Source organism: Rhyacophila brunnea, unplaced genomic scaffold (assembly GCF_057557595.1).
Source record: "Rhyacophila brunnea isolate RB1 unplaced genomic scaffold, BYU_Rbru_1.0 scaffold_12, whole genome shotgun sequence".
Classification (NCBI taxonomy): domain Eukaryota; kingdom Metazoa; phylum Arthropoda; class Insecta; order Trichoptera; family Rhyacophilidae; genus Rhyacophila; species Rhyacophila brunnea.
This window is the reverse complement of record NW_028232774.1, coordinates 35517923-35537538: the sequence shown is the minus strand read 5'-3', so window position 1 is coordinate 35537538 and position 19616 is coordinate 35517923.

The window sequence follows — 19616 nt, the reverse complement described above, 5'->3', positions numbered from 1 at the left end:
TCCCTCCAAACCAATCTCCCCCGCACCACACGATCACGAGGTCCTACGTTTGATGTGAAGCATCAGTAGTTGTTTATCCCTGGGAATGTCTCAGGTGCAGATGCCCACTATTTAACCAAAGTGCCCATGGGAAAGAATTAACAATAATAAATGATTCTAATTAATTCACATATTATACGTATGTAAAAACAATACAGACATTCTAAAATATGTGTAGATATATTCACATCCTTTTTTCCTATTTTTTGTTGGCCTTTGTAGTGATCAGGTTGGACGACCCGATGGGCCCAACAGTTGGTAGGACCGACTTGAGCATCTCTTCCCTTTCGGAGCATATTCTCGGATATTACCAGAGGATGTGGTTTGCATCCTTTAGTTCTCTGCTACATGCATATGTTGGTCGGGTGACAAGTCAAAACTCAAAGAGCTCGGTAGCGAATCCACCATGCCCAGTCAAGAATTGATTGTTGTGATAGTCAGGAGTCAGACTGGTTATCTTCAATCGCCATTGGACATTAAAAAAGAACAAATATGTGTGTCTGTCCTTGGTGGAGTCATCCCACTTTTGCTGTCAGGTCTTCGACGTCGCATCCAGCGTCATTGACGTATTGTCCGCTTCCTCAGAGATACTTTTTCAGCATCAATGTTTGGAGGCGGGGCAAGGAGGAAGTCACCAATAACAGCCTTCTCACCTTTGAGCACCATCGTGGATGCACCGCGTACCTGTACGTGAAGGTACAAATATTTTATTTGTATCGTTGGTGGTATTCAGAATCAGTCTGTGCATCGAGCCTCCGCGTACCTAAACCCGCCACTTTTTAATAGATTCTACGCACACGTACCATTATTAACTACTACTAATTAGATACTACGAGAAAATTAAGACTCATTACAACGTTTTTCTTAGCTCGTTTTCTTATTTGTCCGGTACAAATCTTGCAATCGATTTTTAACTAACTTCCCGACTAGCTAGACATTTGAAACTTTTAGAATACATCAGAACACAATACGTTTAGCCATCTTTAAATAGAATTGAATTCATTGTCAGTTAATTCTGTTTCGTATGAAAAGTTATTTCGACACCATTATTGGTTACTTGGGGTCTGGGGCCCTAGCAACTAAATGATTAATATATACGTGCGTTACTATGGAAATCAATATGACATATTGTCAAGTACAATTTTTTTTGATCGTTTAAGCTAGTCAAGTCAAGTTTATATGATTCAACAGAAATTTGAAAACGTTGTATATAAAAAGTTCTTTTTATCTTGTAATTTTACTAATATAACCACCCAGGTTTATTTATTTTTAATTAACAGTGCAGATATAATATTATTTACAAACCTGTAACGAATATTTGCGTAATTATTTAATAAAATGCATTGATAACCAATTATTAACACCTATGTATCGTGCAATAACGTTAAAGCTTATAAAATACTCGTAAAATTTGCATTCGAATAATCTGCAACACACGTAGGTATAGGAAAAGTTGTGCAGCATGTTTTGCAATTTAATTATACACAGTCCATTAGATGAGATGAAATTATCAATACCTAATAGTACGTATATAACAATATTAAGTATAGATAAGGTATACCTATAATATACAAAATAATTATAATATACTCGTACCTAAACGCTAAGAAACTAACTTTTTGATAAAACTATGGTTATGGCTAAAATTGTGTAATGCGTAGGTATTATAACTATGTGCCTTGGTACAGAATTATGTATTATTTTATTTTAGATTTTTTTAAATTCTCACCCATTTTTTTCTTTATGTCTGCCGTACTCTATCCAATGCTTCCCAAACTGTTTCATAGCACGGACCCTTCCACCGGAACATGTTTCGACAGAAAAGAAAATCATCATAAAGATACGAGTCATACTGATATCTAACAAAAACTATTAAATGTGCGCAATTTGTAATATCAGTATATTCATGTAGTCGAATTGCAAAGAACTTGCTTTGTTTAATCCGAAATATTAATTGACTTTTAATATTGTCTCCATGTGTTCAATTCTTGTTTTGATGGTATTATTTTTGGTCAATATAAATATTTTAATAAAAAGTTTACAAAGTGTGTTCTTATCTGACAAATTAAAATATATACGTACATAATTATAAAAAATATTCATAAATTAATAAATACTAAAATACGCGGCTTCCTTGGGGTCCGCGACCCCTGAGTTTGGGAAGCACTGAACTAATTTATTGGTTAACACCTTGACCACTAATATACCTATTTATAATATTTTAATTAGTCTTGTCATACGTCAAGACTTTACGTACTTACAGATTTTCTCCCCATTGCTTTCCATTCAGAATCAAATTCGAGAGCTTTTTTCCGCCAAATCGGGATTATCGCAAAAAAAAAAACTACGTTCATATTTCAAGTCGATTCATCTTTTGAGTTTCGTTTCTAATGTATTATTTTAAATTTATATGTTCTAAATCTGACGGAATGAAATTCTCATGAATGAAAAAGAAACAAAAAATTAGTTGTGTAAGAGCGGAATGCAGAAACATTTGTCATAACTAAAATTTCCTTAGCAGAAAACACTATGCAGAAACATTGTCCTTAGTTAAGATCATTTCTATTGAAAATAATACCATATTTAAAAATTCTCTTTCCTATAGTTTAGGTAAATTATTTTATAATTGTTAAGCGATGACAAAAATATGACAACTGCATTTTATAAATGCAATAACTATAAATACATATTAATATTTAATTATAATACTCTTATATTTCCGTTATAAGTCATTATACGTGATTTCACAGGCACCGCAAAATATTTTTTTAACATGGTAACACTAGCGTCAAGTGTCGTTCTATCATCTGGCATCTTATATGTCTGCGGGCTGGCGTATAAAAGTAAAATAATATGCTGCAAGTACATGCCAAACAAATTAACACTATCAATATCCATATTGAGATACATTGTTAAATGAATTTGAGTGTATGGACTGTTTTATAGACATGCGAATTTATTTTGACAGCAGCCGTCAGTGGTAATTAAATGGTAAGAATTCCTTAACTCTATACTCAGGATTGTCTATAGTTAAGTCATGCTTTTCGGCGATCGAAATCTTAGATTGTGCATGCCGCTCTAGGGTTTACACGACGAGAATTCTCGATCACAACCTCTTCATACAATTTAATGCTTCGTCTGTTAATTTTCTCCATGTGTCATTCTTTTGAATGCCGATCATTTTGGCGATACCCATCATAGAATCTACTACCTAGAACAGGGAACGTTTTCACCATACCACACTCTTGGTTCGTGGGTATATCTATCATAATTTTGATAACATTCATGCAAAGCATTCCTTCGTCTGTGATCTTCCCCTTGACTTTATAAGCTTCATGACTCTGTAAATTGTAGCAATTAGCAATCACCCGTATGATATTTCCAAAGTATCAATATTGAAGATTTATTTTCATGATGGAATTGATAAATCTTCGGCCAAATCCGCCGCTTAGTTGGAGCCTAGTTGGAGACCACGCAGCACCTCACCACATAGAGAGACATTTTAAGCTAATGAACTCGTTTTTGACCAAATGTCCCTCTGAGGCACACGAAACCGGTCCAGTTCAATTTAATATAAATTAATTGTGTTTTATTTAAATTTATAATATTAGCAACGAAGGAGCGACATTATTCCATCCTTCCTGCCCTACAAGACAATTAAAATTGAAGGGATTTAATTGTGTCAACATCTAACTATGACGCGAGAATTCGATCAAGTCCAATGAAGCACCTAGCCAGCGATAAAGGGTTCTTTCGTAGTATCGTATCCATGGGCTTAACTGCCTCTCCCGATATTTGTTTTGCGTACTGCCCAAAATAAAACTAAAATTTTCCAACCCTTGATAACACCACGAATCAATTTATTAATCGGTGTATAATACCCCGTTTACACGTACATCGATTTACTGGCAGCAATAGTGTGTATTTTAAACTATCGTGAAAATAACTGTTTACACGTAAAAGTGCTAACTGTCTCTCCAGTCTCATTTTTCAAGAATAAGCGAGACTCGATGTTGTCATTTTATAGTATTATTTGACAGGTCGTAAAAAATGATTAAAGCTCAAAATGAGTTTCTTCGCGGTGTAGTTCATTGTTTTCCGGCAGGTTCGCCACTATCGTTTTACTGCACAGATCGAATCCCAAGAATCCCTCCCTCCAAGCTCCCTTAAACCCTCCAAGAATCCCTGTCGCTCGCCAGTCATCTCTCATCGTTCCAGGTCAAATACACCACCGTACACACAATATACAAAGTATTTAGCCGCCTCCAGGACGCCGGAATCCGATAGGCTTGAAGAACAGGCAAGTCACGTTGAAGTTCTCTTCTGGCATCCGCAGCACGTGGCCGAGCAAGGTCCAACATCACCTCTTCATTTTCAACATGATGAGAGGCTACTTGGTGCGTTCTCTTATCTCCTCCTTACTGCTAAAGTGATACCACCACACACCCAGTATCCATCGCAAACATCTCTTTTCGAAGCTCAGTATACGGTTGCCCTGAGCCTTCGTAAGATTTCATGATTCGCTACTATAAAGCAACACCGTCAGAATGCGTCAGAGCGTCGAATAGGCGGCATTTGGTTTTGACCAAGTATAAACGTGTGACAGACACTCCGCATCCAGTTGAATGCTGCTATAGCCATTCCCATTCGGATAGCTAGCTCTCTCTGCAAAATTCCATCTCCCGTGATGTGTGCCCTAGGTATTTAAAGCTGTATTAGACTTATTTATGTTTGTCAAAATGCCGTATTTCACAATGTTTCTCTTAGCTCGTATTCTTGTTTATCCGGTGGTTCTTTGTCCGGTACAACTCTTGCAATCGATTTTTAACTAACCTCCCGACTAGCTAGACATTTGAAACTTTTAGAATATATCAGAACACGGTGCCAATGTATTTTTTTAATACTTTTAGCCATCCTTAAGCAGAATTGAATTCATTTTCAGTGAATTCTGTTTTATATGAAAAGTTATTTCGACATCATTATCAATTGCTATGGGTCTGGGGTCCTAGCAACAAAATTATTAATATATACGTGCGTTACTATGGAAATCAATATGACATGTCAAGTACAAATTGTTTTGATCGTTTAAGCTAGTCAAGTCAAGTTTATATGATTCAACAGTAAATTTAAAAACGTTGTATATAAAAAGGTCTTTTTATCTTGTAATTATTTTACACAGTTATGATTGTTAATATGAAAATAAATATAATATAATTATATACCTCTCGATATATGCATATATTAAAGCCGGATATAATATGCACGTATAGCCCGAATCATTAGTGGGAATTGAACTTATTTGACTTTTTACCCGAATCGTCTTTTAGCTGACCTCCAAAAGTGTCCCACGAAAAAATAATCATTCCAAATAATATATTACGCATCGACGAAAATGATCTTGAAGGAAGCCACCATTAAACGGATTGTTATTAGGATATCAAGTAGTGATTGTATTAAATTTAATAATCTTAATTTTATTATAATGTGAGCATTAGGGGTCCCGATGGAATCCCTCATAAAGTTCTCAAATATTTTTATATTTTTATAAAATTAAATCATAAATTAAAATAATTACAAGATAAAAAGAACTTTTTATATACAACGTTTTTAAATTTTCTGTTGAACCATATAAACTTGACTTGACTAGCTTAAACGATCAACAAAAATTTGTACTTGACATGTCATATTGATTTCCATAGTAACGCATTTATATATTAATAATTTAGTTGCTAGGACCCCAGACCACTAGCTACCAATAATGGTGTCGAAATAACTTTTCATACAAAACAGAATTAACTGAAAATGAATTCAATTCTTCTTAAAGATGGCTAAAAGTATTAAAAAATGCATTGGCATCGTGTTCTGATATATTCTAAAAGTTTCAAATGTCTAATTAGTCGGGAAGTTAGTTAAAAATCGATTGCAAGATTTTTACCGGACAAAGAACCACTGGACAAATAAGAATACGAGATAAGAAAAACGTTGTAAAATAATATCAAAGGTCCAAAATAACATTGCTGAAATTTGAAACCAAAATTACAATAATGATTACGATAAAATGCACCAACGAAGACAAAAATATCAAAATCACGAATATTTTCGTTTTTGGAATTTTCCATAGGTCCATAGTAATTTTAATATATGTATTATATTTGAAGACATTTTCCGCTTTTCTATTGGTTTTATTTATTAAATAATTACAAGATAAAAAGAACTTTTATATACCACGTTTTTAAATTTTCTGTTGGATCATCTAAACTTGACAATTCTATGTATTAATAATAACTTTTTATTGTACTTGATAGAACTACTGAATAAATATTTTAGGATACTGAAATGTCATTTTGACATTTCATATTGATTTCCATAGTAACGCACGTATATATTAATAATTTAGTTGCTAGGACCCACTTAGCAACCAATAATAGTGGGTAAAAATATTACTTTTAACGATTTTTTTCCGAAACATACAAAACAGAATTAACTGAAAATGAATTCAATTCTGCTTAAAGATGGCCAAAAGTATTAAAAGAATGCATTGTCGTCGTGTTATGATATATTCTAAAAGTTTCAAATGTCTAGCTAGTCGTGAAGTTAGTTAAAAATCTTGGACAAACAAGAAAAAATCTGTACCGGACAAACAAGAATACGTGGTAATAAATTATTATATTTATTAATTAATTATTAATTCAATACGTTCACAGCATGATATTTAGAATGAAGAGAACAAGTAAATCGAGTTATAATAATAATTAGAAAATCCTACAAACTAAAGAATTATCAAAAATCTTCTCCAATATAATTTTTTTTTTAAATACATAATATTGTTATACTTTTATCACAAAAAATGTCTACGTCTCTAGGAAGCACATTTATCAACCGCATAGCCATGGCTATTGGTGCCTGATAAACCTCTCTCGTGGTGCAGTGGGTAAGGCGCTGGCCTTCCACCGAGAGTTCTGAGTTCGATTTCTGGCCATGACAAAAACATTTATGTGTTTTTTCTCAAAGCCTGGGTGTTTGCGGTTGTTTAAAATTACTAACAACCACCTTGTACAAAAAAACACGGACATGGTTATTAATAATTCTAAAAAAAAAAATACGAGGAAACAGTTTTTATACGCATATTATAATAATTGACGGGTGCATACAAATTCAAATTTTCCAGAACATCAGGATTACAAACTTAACAATAACACGCGAGAGCAGGGGGAAATGCTGAAGTGACCTGCAAGGTTAAAGAGAGATTCACTTGTGCTACAACCCACATCAATGATGATAACGCCAGTGCGATCTGTTTGTCTGTCACAATCACAATATGCCTATGCCTGTATGTTTTGACTTATTCTTTTTTTAAATAAAACGATTTTTTATTCAATGAATAATACACAAAATTTAATAATGTTCCTAGCACTATTGTTTGAACACAATTTTATTATTGTAGGCTTCGCAATCCCATTCATACGTACATAGGTACTATTATCCGTCTAAAAAACACGAGTTCCTAACCTTTTCTCGAGTCACGACCTCCTTTTATAATTTCCAAGTAATCTGCGACCACCCGCCACATTTGCATTAAAAGGCACTTTCTTATAATATGTAGTTGAATGTTTGGATTTTCCGTAGACACAGTTAATCTAAAAACGTAGGAATATGAAATTTTGTCCGAAGAAGTTTACATATTATTTGAAAGTCTGTTTGGTTGGGCCATTTATATTCCCATTCCACTCTTTATCACCCACCTCCTAATCCCCAGTGTTATTGTCACCAGACAATCAATAAACAATTACGGGTCATGAGAGACGGTGTTACAAAGAACATTGAGTTGCATCTCGATAGCGGGCATGAACGGGCTTCTAATAGCTTTCCGTCGCTTAAGTGATTGACTCAATAGATACAGACTCATTCAGAATCTATCATCAATATTTATACACCCTCACATATAATCCATAAAACTGTGTCACAAAGTGCGTGAGTGTACGAACCGGGTGACCCAAAACAACAATACCGCCCGAGCGAAAGTTGAAACCAGATCATGGAGCCATCAAACATCATCACAAAGGTCAGTGTCTGGCATTCTGTTCCATCGCTCCCACCCCTAGATCCGATTTCCTCATATTCTCTAAAAATAATTACAGTCCACTTAAAAAGCTCAACCACTGTTAATCAAATATCTAGACACGATTAAAAAAATGATATTGAATTTTATCGATCGCCTAGAAAACTTTTTCTTCTTTCTTCTTCTTTTCTTTGGCCATATCCGCCCCTTAGCTGGAGCATATGGACACCACGCGGCGCCTCCAAGAATCCCTGTCGCTCGCCAGTCTTCTTGCTTCGTTCCAGGTCAAACCAGCATCCCGTAGCTCCGCCATATACACTCTGTAGATTGTAGTTAGCGGCTTTCCAGGTCGCCGGAATCCGGTCGGCTTGAAGAACAAGCAAGCCAGGTTAAAGTTCTCTTCTGGCATCCGCAGCACGTGGCCGAGCCGGGTCCAACGTCGCCTCTTCACTTTCAGCGTGATGAGAGGCTGCTTGGTACGTTCTCTTATCTCCTCGTTGCTTCTAAAGTCATACCACCGCACACCCAGTATTCGTCGCAAACATCTGTTTTCGAAGCTCAGTATACGGTTGCTCTGAGCCTTCGTAAGGTGCCATGATTCGCTACCGTAAAACAGCACTGTCGGAATGCAAGCGTCGAATTGGCGGCATTTGGTTTTGACCGAGTACAATCGTGAGTCCTAGACATTTCGAATCGAGTTGAATATTGCTCCAGCCATTCCCATTCGGATAGCGAGCTCTTTCTGCAAAATGCCATCTCCCGTGATGTGTACCCCCAGGTACTGTACTGTCGACGCTCTCGATGTTTTGTCCATCGCTAATCAGAAACACCAGCTTGGAACTCCCCCCTTCTCTTGAAGGTTACAGGTCACCCGTCCCCTGAAGTATTGTAAATATTTCATGATGTTATATTGTGTTTTTCTCTTTCTAATCGTAATTATTTAGTACCTACCTACTCTCCTTTCTTGATCTTAGCAACCAACTAAACTCTAAAGCCTTTTTAAAACATCCCCGATAGCCGTGTGGAAGAATAAATCGCAAAACAAAAATATGTTACAGGTTAAAAAACAATTATTTCTTTTGTTTCAAACAGGTGTTCGCAGGATGCTGTTTCTTTTGAGTTACAAGCTACATGTTGCATCGCGTTGTTTCGCAGACCGCCTGTGCATTTTCCATATGATCGGCCATAAACAATGTCAGAGAAAACACAGTTTGTATGCTGAAATAACCTTATAATTGACAAAGAATAATTATTTATAGCTGCATTGTGTCGTATATTGCCATGTAATCGCATCAAAAATCCCGAAAATCTTCTTTGTTTTTTTTTTTCAAAATAGACATACATATTATCACAATGCCGACAGGGCTGTATTATGAAGTGGGCTGAATGCATTCACCGGATAATGTGCGAACAGGAAACACAACATTAATGGAAAATGGCTTACCTAACTGTGAATGGTACAACTTTCTAAATGTAGGTACTGGATCGCGTGAAAAAATAAATTGGCACTCCGGTTCGGGAATTATTATGAAAATACACTAAAGTTGTGATTATACCCCGTTTACACGTGTATGGATGTACTGTGCACAGTAATAAAATGTAAGGAGAAACACGTATTATCCTGCAGTTCGCAAAATTGCGTGCATAAATCAAATAAGATTGGAAGATTCCGATTTTCTAATGCGACAGTAAGATTATTTTCGATCTCCGCCTGCGCAGTAGAGCGATCGTAGCGAACCTGCCGGCAAAAAAAACAAACTACTCATTATGAGCTCCGATTTTCAATACGACATGTCAGATAGTAGTACAAAATGACAACATCGTGCCTCGCTTACTCTTGAAGAATGAGATTGGAGAGACAGTCAGCACTTTTACGTGTAAACAGTTTTTGTCATGACAGTTTAAAATAAACACAATTGCCGACAGTAATTCCATGCATGTGTACAGGCGCTATTATATTATTGAGATGCATGTCGCGTACTGTCACGCTGTCACGGCGATAAATTTTGTGTATGGTTTCGTTATTTTGCAGAATATTTTGGCCGAACAGGATCTCTGTAAATTCAATGATGGAGTAACCTAGTAATGAGTCTCTGTAAATTCAATAATATTTTGAACGGAACCCAACCCGCAGACCATAGATAATAGATAACATGCTTATAGAAAATACATAGTGCCAACCGCTAAAAACAAAAAACACGCGATTTTCACTTGATTCGAAAATTTGTAGGGCATGTAGAAAATGATAAAAAACGTTCATTGAGTCATGCAGGTGTCGATGCAGTGTAATACAGCGTGAGGTGACCTCGTTGTTGTTGTGGTAATTTCGAAAGATTTTGCTGACAATGTCCGTTTAAAGGTTCAAAATGTGATACGGAATGGGAGCATCAGTCTGATCATTTTAAACACCAAGAAAAACGATATTACACACTTTTTTCCCGTATCGGCACCTTACAGTGACGTCACGTGATAGTACGCGATATGCATCTCAATATATTTCGCGCTTTTTCACATGTTGATCCTGTGGCAACAGAGATGGCAACACCAGTGACAGGCGGAAAACAGAAGAGCAGGAAACCATAGCAACCAATCAACAACCATATACAAGACCGATAGGAACACGAAATAAATAAAATTATTAATGTTATTAATATTATAATATACCTACAATCAATAATATAAAGACATTGAGGATTAGAACGATTATTCTAAAATCTTAATAGTAAGCCAGTTCCCATTAATTTTGTGTTCCCTGTGAGTGAATAAAAATACGTATGAGAGAGAATCAGAATAATTCTTACCGAAATGAAGACTTCGACTAAAATTGTCGTTTATAATAATATGAGGCTCTTACATGTAAAAATAGTATGGGAAGGTATATTTAAAAAAATGTTCATATATTAATATTTTTAATTATTTATTTACAGAAAGGGGAGGGGATTATCCAAAGCCAGCAATTTCCACTCTCATTCTGCCCACTATTCACCTCAAACTCACTCAGTTAAAACGCGAACCTACGCACTTTCCTAGGTGCATTCCTCGAGCACAATATACATTTCCACGCTTTGATTTTAGCTATGGACACCTGCGCATCTATTCAATACAGTAACGTCCCTAGATAAAATGCCGCCCCATTTTTTATCATCCTTGCATGACTCCAATATCTAATAAATGTGTTGTATGGATTGGTACATTACTAACAAAATATATAACATTAAATCTAATTTAAATGCCATCTCTATTTAAATCGACAATATTGCGAGTTCATAGTTTCCGATACATTTAAAAATACTCTTGACAACTTTCGAAACACGCAAGTGACTGGTAAAAAAATGTGGATAAATTAATTACGTTAGTATGCACCTACCTATAATTCAAATATAATTCGCAAATCTTCACGTGTCATTGCTGGTCATCAATGACGTGACGTCCAAGTACAACGGAAGTAAACTAGACATCGCAACCCCTGCTGATGCAGGCTGAACTTTTTAATTGAAAGATATAAGTTTAGGTACACATTTCTACATACTTATACCTAATGATTCTTCTCAATTTGCCGCCCTTCGAGTAACTGCCGCCCCCAAGCGACGCTCAATCTGCCTAACCCACGGGACGTCACTGATTCAATACACGAGGCTGCTATCGGCGGCTATCGAGGGTAATTTATCATATTTATGTATTGAGGTATTATAATTATTGTTACAATAAGTTAGCCGTCTAAGCTGTCATAACTGTCTACTCGCTTTAAAAGTTGACATGGTCAAGAGAGGAGCTATCAAAACATACCACTTTTTGACAGTTTAGACCAGGCATGGCCAACCTGCGGCCCAAATGAAGATTTTTTGCGGCCCAAGGCCCAATTGAAGTTTTCAGCTTTCTATATTTTGCATTTTGGTACTCATACGATACAAAAAAATCTCCTAAATTTACCATATTTATATTATATTTTTTGAAATTAGAACTTTATTGTTGTGCTGCGTGCTAGTGCCTGTTTTTATGCTTATGCCAGCTCCACACACTCCGTATTTAATAGTGACCGTAAAGATTTTTTTGAAATATTCTAATGAAATCACAAATTTAATTAAAGAATTGGATACCAGATTCGCATTTACCCAAAAGTATGAGGAAATGTTCAAAATATTCTTAACTCCATTTAATGTGGAGGTGGAATCAGCGCCTCCAAATTTACAAATGGAGCTAATAGAACTGCAATCAACCTTAGAGTTAAAGTGCATGTTCGAAGGGAATAAGCTTGCGTTTTATCAGAAATAGTATATCCTCGAAGATAAATCTCCAAAACTAAAATGTGCATTACAGCAGCATTTGGGATTACATATCGCTGCGAATCGTTCTTTTCGAAATTAAATGTAGTAAAAACGAAGTGTCGCAGTAGGTTTCTCGATGAAAACACGACCAATCAACTGCAATGCGCGTCGGCTAATTACCAGTCGATATGAAAAAGATATCAAACAATATACAAAACAAAACAATAAGTTATTTGTTTTTTTTTTATATGTGTGGCCCACTAATCGATTTGGGTTGGGCACCCCTGGTTGAGACGGTTAACTTATTGTAACAATTAACCTCCTCAATACATAAATAAGATAAACTACCCTCGATATCCGCCGATAACCGCCTTGTGTATAGAATAGAACCACTGACCTACAGCTATACACATTAGTGGAATGCTAACCTAGCTGTCCATTCCACAAGTGGTTATCAAACAACAAGTGCCGACAAAAAAGGCAAGAATTATTCTATTTACCTAAATATTTTTTCTAGGTGGGGGGGTTCGGACTCGAGGAGCTTGTGTGCGTGCCATTTATAACACAAAGATTATAAAATAATTCATTAATTTAACATTAATAAACAGTTTTCAAATAAAGCTTTTGCACACGTTGTTATGAAAAACAACATGTAAAAATCGAAAGTGATTTCAAAATATTCTCGATTCGAGCCTGATTATTATAATATCTCAGATGACGACTTTGAAAAAGACTGCATAAATTTATTTTTGAAAGTCCTCTTTTTCTGCAAACCCTGTGCGCTTTACATGGAAGCATACTCGCTTCTACAGGCATATCAGAAAATGTTTTATCTTCCCACACTCTTTTTGACTACGTACCTGGTAGGTACTTATTCAGAAATATCTGAAAAAAACTACAATAATCCAAGGGTTACTAGTAGCGTCCTCGTCGTCGTCAAAGATATCGAACAAAAATTTAAATAACTGTAATTTTGAAATGAATATTTTACAAATCCGTTAAACATACCAAGTACTTTATTATTTATTATGCATTGGCATTTGATAATATTTATCTAGTTTCTTTATCTGTGGCTAGGTAAGGCTGATTGATACCTGACCGAATTAATGGAAGTCATTGTACGTTTTTTCAGATTCTTTAGACTCAACTTAGCGAAGGGATATTTGAGGGGTGTATTTTCAAAGTGAACTTATTCCACTACTTGACGAAAATGAGTTATCAATGCCAGAAGTATTTTTTGTATAGATAGCATTCAATCCAGTACAAAAATCAACTTCAAAATCGGTGTTAAGTTACAAAAGCAACTTATTCTAATACAAAAAAACATTACGTAACGTCAACACCGTAAGTTGAAGTGGAATAAGTTCACTTTGAAAATACACGCCTCATTTTCCTTCTACTGACGTTTGGAGTTATACTTATCCATAGTTTTTCAAAAAAAACAATCTAACTTATTATTTATCTTTCATTATTTTATTTGCTAACCCATTATAATATGCTATCCCTAATCAGTGCATAACCTATGTACCACGGCGAGACATAAGTACAATTATATAAATAATTCTATAATATAATAAATCAACCAAACCAAAACATCATGAAAATTCCATCTTTTTCAAAAATTGTTTATATTGTCTACCTATCAATTAAAATATTTATTTCGATTCTTTCTAATGATCCTATATTTATATCGAAGTCAGTTTTAATATTATTACATTTTGTAGTTTAAATTTAGCCCACCAAAAAGCCTAAAACAAACATAATTAGGGTCCCAACATGCACCACAATAATTATAATTTTATTACATTGATAAGTGGATATTTTTACAATAGATACCAGCATAATATTATATTTTTGTTATCCCAAAATAACTCGCGGCTTTTCGCTGTTTCTGTGTTTATTTTTGACAGAGGTCGAAATGGATTTTTTACGAAATGAAAAATGCTCACAATAATTATCAACAGTGACGTTCCATGGTAATGTGCAGATCACGCATTACTTAGGGGTGAGGCATTCAAAAGGGCGGCAAATAAAGGAAATAGAGACACACACTTGCATTTTTGAGAGAAGGTTTCGCGTCATTAGATTTACGTGTCGGAAGTTTAAAAATTAAGTACACCCGACCCTCTTTTTACACGGGGGATACGTTCCAAAGACTGCCGTGCAAAACAAAACCGTGTAAAAAAGATAAGGTGCCCATACAAAAATGGTAGATAGGTTCCATTACTTAAAATCAACTCAAAATACGAAATTCTTGAACTCAAAAATAAATCGAATTTATTTATTATTTTTACATTAAAATATTTATACTTACATAAAAATACATAGTTTTCGATTTAATTCAGTCTCGTTACTTGAAAATAAACGTGCCCGTTTACTGCTGTTTTTCTCTGGCGAAAAATCACTCTCATCGCTGGAAATATTTAATGACACTGACGCTGAAGCACGCGGCGCGTCTCTCTTATCGAACCCGAAGTGACTGACTAGTGTCGCCATGTATGTACGTATGTATATCTGGGTGGAATCGGATGACAACATATGTATGCACCAGTGGCGTGCGGTCCATTACAACACAATTTTTTGATAACTATGTAAATACATACGTATTTTTATTCTTTTTAGTTTTTTTTAAACCGTGTTAAAGCAAAAAATCAGTGTAAATTAAAGATAATAAAAAATAATCGGTACTTTTTTAAACTGTGTTATTTCGAAACCGCGAAAAAAAAAACCGTGCAAAAAGAGGATCGGGTGTATTGTACTCATTTATTTAACATAGTAGAAAAGAAGTAAGTATGTATAAACTACAGTAGGTTCAGAATTTTATTTACATTCAATTTGAAACTGAAAATAGAAGATAACAACACCTTGTGTATCCAGGGCCCGAAGTGGACCGGAGCGCACCGGAGCGCCGTTCCGATTCATGAAATCGGCAAAGTTATCGCTCTGTCTTGTATAAAAATTAATTTGACTGTCTGAAATAGATACCACCGCCATCTTTAGATTAATAAAGCCTGAGCATAACTTTTTTCACAAGTAACGAGTGGTCCACTTTTCAGCTGTCAAAATAAGATCCCAGATTGCTTGACATATTGATTCGCCCTTTCTAATTTTCAAATTGAATTATAAAAAATTATTACATCAAATATTTATTAACTATCAGTGTTATTAATAAATAATATACTGTTATTCATCAGCTGTCAAAGTCAGACTAGTCCTTCACACAAAAACCGGTGGTAATATTGATTTCCAAAAAATATGTAGCATTGATCTAGCTAGGCATTACATTTGTAGAAGGCGTGTTAATGCTAGTGTATTATTTATCATGTATGTATGTATCAAACCATTCCCTGTGTGAACTCGACATACGCGTCAGTATGAGTAGTCTATAGAACAATGACAGGTCATCCATCGACAACAACGGGAGGGGCGGAAAAAGTAGGACCAGTCGTTCTGAATGTATCGGCTTTCTACTTGAGTAGGCAATGATAGGACTCATAATAACAAAAACTCTTACATACCTACTTAAAATTAGATACTTAACTAATATTTTCGAAAAATTATTGAGTGCTCCGGTTCATAAAACTTTCTATTTCGAGCGCTGTGTGTGTATTGACGTAAGTGGTCATGCACAATAATTAATAATAGTGTACAAACAAACTGCTGTCTTTATCAGACTCAAAATGACACCGTATGTAAATTATTTATTACATACTACATTTTAATATCCCAGACTAAAATACATAAATCACTTGCATATCCATCACCTCTCTCTACATTTCATATCAATTCTTGATAATCACTAGGTATCCGTTTTTATAATGTCAAACATTATAAAGACAAGAGCGATTTTCTTCGACGCAGATAATGCAATCGATTCATCGGATGATTTAAAATGGGACCTCAGGTCAAACCAGTCCAAAATCACTAAATTATCCTGAAATCTTCAAAAGATATGTAGGTACTGTTACACCCATAATTATTGGGCCTCTCCCGATAGTTTAAATTACGTAATTAGTAGGTGGTGTAACCATGTCACCTGACCTGATGTGCGTAAAACAAAGTGAACTTCTGTGGGAAATATAAAACTATATCTAAACTTCTGACGAGTTTCATTTGACTGCCCCTTGAAAGTAATTTGGACAGTTCCGACTAAAGAGAAACAGTAGTTATATAATAAAAATATTTGTACTATCCAGGGGTGTGAAACAATACCATCAGAGCTAGCCCAGATAGATTTAAATATGTCTACTATTTCTCACAAACTGAGTAAGTATAAGATAATATAGCCCATAATATAACAAAACACCTTCAACCAACGTCGAACTGCCCCATAATCCACTCAAACAGACACCTACCTACTTGTACACAAAAAAGTAAGATACCAATATTATTATGTATCACTGTGATCCCCAATAATATATTAATTTTGACTAAAGGTTGTGATTTCTTGTGTTTATTGTATTTTTATGGTCTCAAAATCAGAAAGGTGTCGGGCCTCCACGTCCCTAAACCCGCCACTGGATAGATTCCACTAACATTAATTAACTACCTACCTAGTAGATAAATATTATATGTTATTTTAATTTTTATTGCATGCTACGATTTTCCACTGAATCGAATTGCATGCGATTTATTCGACTGCTTCAAAATTTTTCTAATTACATAAATTAATAATAATTAAAATAAATGTAAGCACACAAAAATAGAAATATCCATTACCTACTGAATATTATAGTAAGTAAACAAACAGTAATAACTACAGAACAGATTAATAAGATATAAATATAAAAGCCTCTCGCAATGGACCAAGGCTTTAAAACCAATTATTTACAATTATTACACCTAATTGAAATAATACCAATATTGATTGCGTGTTTCATTTATGTGACAAACTTTAATACATATTAAGTATTATGATACAGACGTAACTATTGAAAATAATACGTATTACATATTCTTTAACGCACATTTAAGTTTATCCCATATTTCTCCACACTTGAGAGTTTAACCTTATTACAGCCTCACCCAGAAGGCAACACACTTCCCATTATTTTTGTGTTCCCTGGTAATTATAATAATCAGTCATGTTTTTATATTATTGTTTCCTGACATCTAGGATACTTTGCTAAAAGCTATAATGTGGATAGAATTATGGTAAATTTCCGTACTACTTTAAACCTTACACACAAAATTTACAGATGTCGTTGTTTACATATTTGTATTTGTATTAAAACCGAACACATTTTCGAAAACTGTTTTCTTTTGTACGGTTTCTATTCAGTATATAGTAACGACACTATGATGCCCTAGAAGCAAATTGATTATGTCAGGCCCCATGGTAAGAAATAGTTACTATTTAGGTACAGAGCTGCGCTAAGGGTGACTGCCACCTGGGTACCAACCCAAATTGCGGAACACCCCCAAATAAAAATATATTTTAAATGGAAATATGCAAGAAATGAATGTTGTTGAAATCGTTACTTTATTCTCATGAATATATATTTTATAATTAAATAAAATTATCTTTTTATTTTTTACTACAATGTTTAATAATAAAAATGAAAATTGCACGGCAGACAATTTTATTTTATTTTCCATTACACTAGTTCATTATAATCATTCCCCTTCAAATATTATAGCTTAGACTCAGTAAAATTGCCTGACTATGTACAATAAAATCTTTGCTTGGTGGGTCTTGGCCTCCTTCAAAAACCTCCTCCATCCTGGACGATCCAGCACACAATTGCTTTGACCAAGTATTTTTAAATCTCCTATGGCGCAGTCCAGCCTTCTCAATTTCGGCCATCCAGGTCTTATCTTGCCCTCGGGGATTGCGGAAATAGCCCGCCTTGCTGGTATATCCAGCACAGTCTGCATTTTCATTTACCACTTTTTCACCCCTATAAAGTGTATACAGCTCCTCATTATACCTTTACCTACAAATGACACTTTCTTGAACATCCCCAAAGATTCTTCTTAAAATTTTCCTCTCATAAATATTCATATTTCTCTCACCCTGTTTGCTGAGTGGCATTTAGAGGTCAAGGTATAATAAGGAGCTGTTCACACTTTATAAGTGCGAAAAAGTGGCATATGAAACATATTCTGCCCTTCCAAGGAAGACGGCAGTAACTCGTAAAATTTGCGAAATTGAGTTATGAATGCCATCCGTTAGGTAATTTTGAAAGCTATATATTCTGTTCACTTTGAAATCAGTATTATCACTAAAATACCGTTAAAATCCTTAGTGAAAAAATAGACATCTTCTAAAATAATACATTATTTTTAGCAAAAAGGCAGTAATTGCACCTATTCATTGCATTTACTGCTTGTTTATTATTACTTTGTTTGTATTTTAACATCCTACTAATAAAAATTATTACCGTTTTTTATAAATTCACAGTACCTACTGAAGTTTGAAAAAGAAACACATTATGTCATTTATCTCGAAAGTGTGTCAGTTACTGCCTTCTTCCTTAGAAGGGCAGTATTGTCAGTGTATAAATAAACTTATATAATTATAAAATATAATCTTGGAAATATTGTTATAGGAATATAATTATATTGACTCAATCATTTTTTAAATCATTTTTATTTTATTGTACCAACGTTTTAGTACAACATGCCACTTTTTATCTAAAAACTAAAATTCACCTAAATAAATTAAAAATGCAACTCCATTTTAATAACAAATCACATCAGCTTCTTAAAACTATTAAAAATATAATAGGTATTTTAAAAAAATAAAAATTTTGTCAAAAGTGTTTTCATACTGTCCATAAATATTTTTTCATTCTATTTTAATATACCTAAATAATATAAGTATTTAGTATTTAGTTGTAAGACAAATTAAAAATAAAATTTAATCAAGATTTATCAAAAATTAAAAGTTAGATACACCTAAGCCCTACTCTAAGCTACTTACCAATATTCACATCGGATTTTATAATCGAAGATGATGATTATTGAATTAGTACATTCTTGATATTTTATTTCAGTTATTTATTGACTCACTACAATAATTATTATTGATAGTAAGTTTTAACAGAAGTAGATGTAACATCCGTCTTTTTGAATTCTAGAATAAAACGAGCAATATTCTAGTTAACACCCGATAAGAAGAATGGTCAATTTCAAATTTGATTACTTCGACAGAAAACCGAATAAACACAAATCCAATTCAACATACATAATATTATAATTAATTTAACACACATCCAATTACACATATTATCTACATCCAACATTGTAAA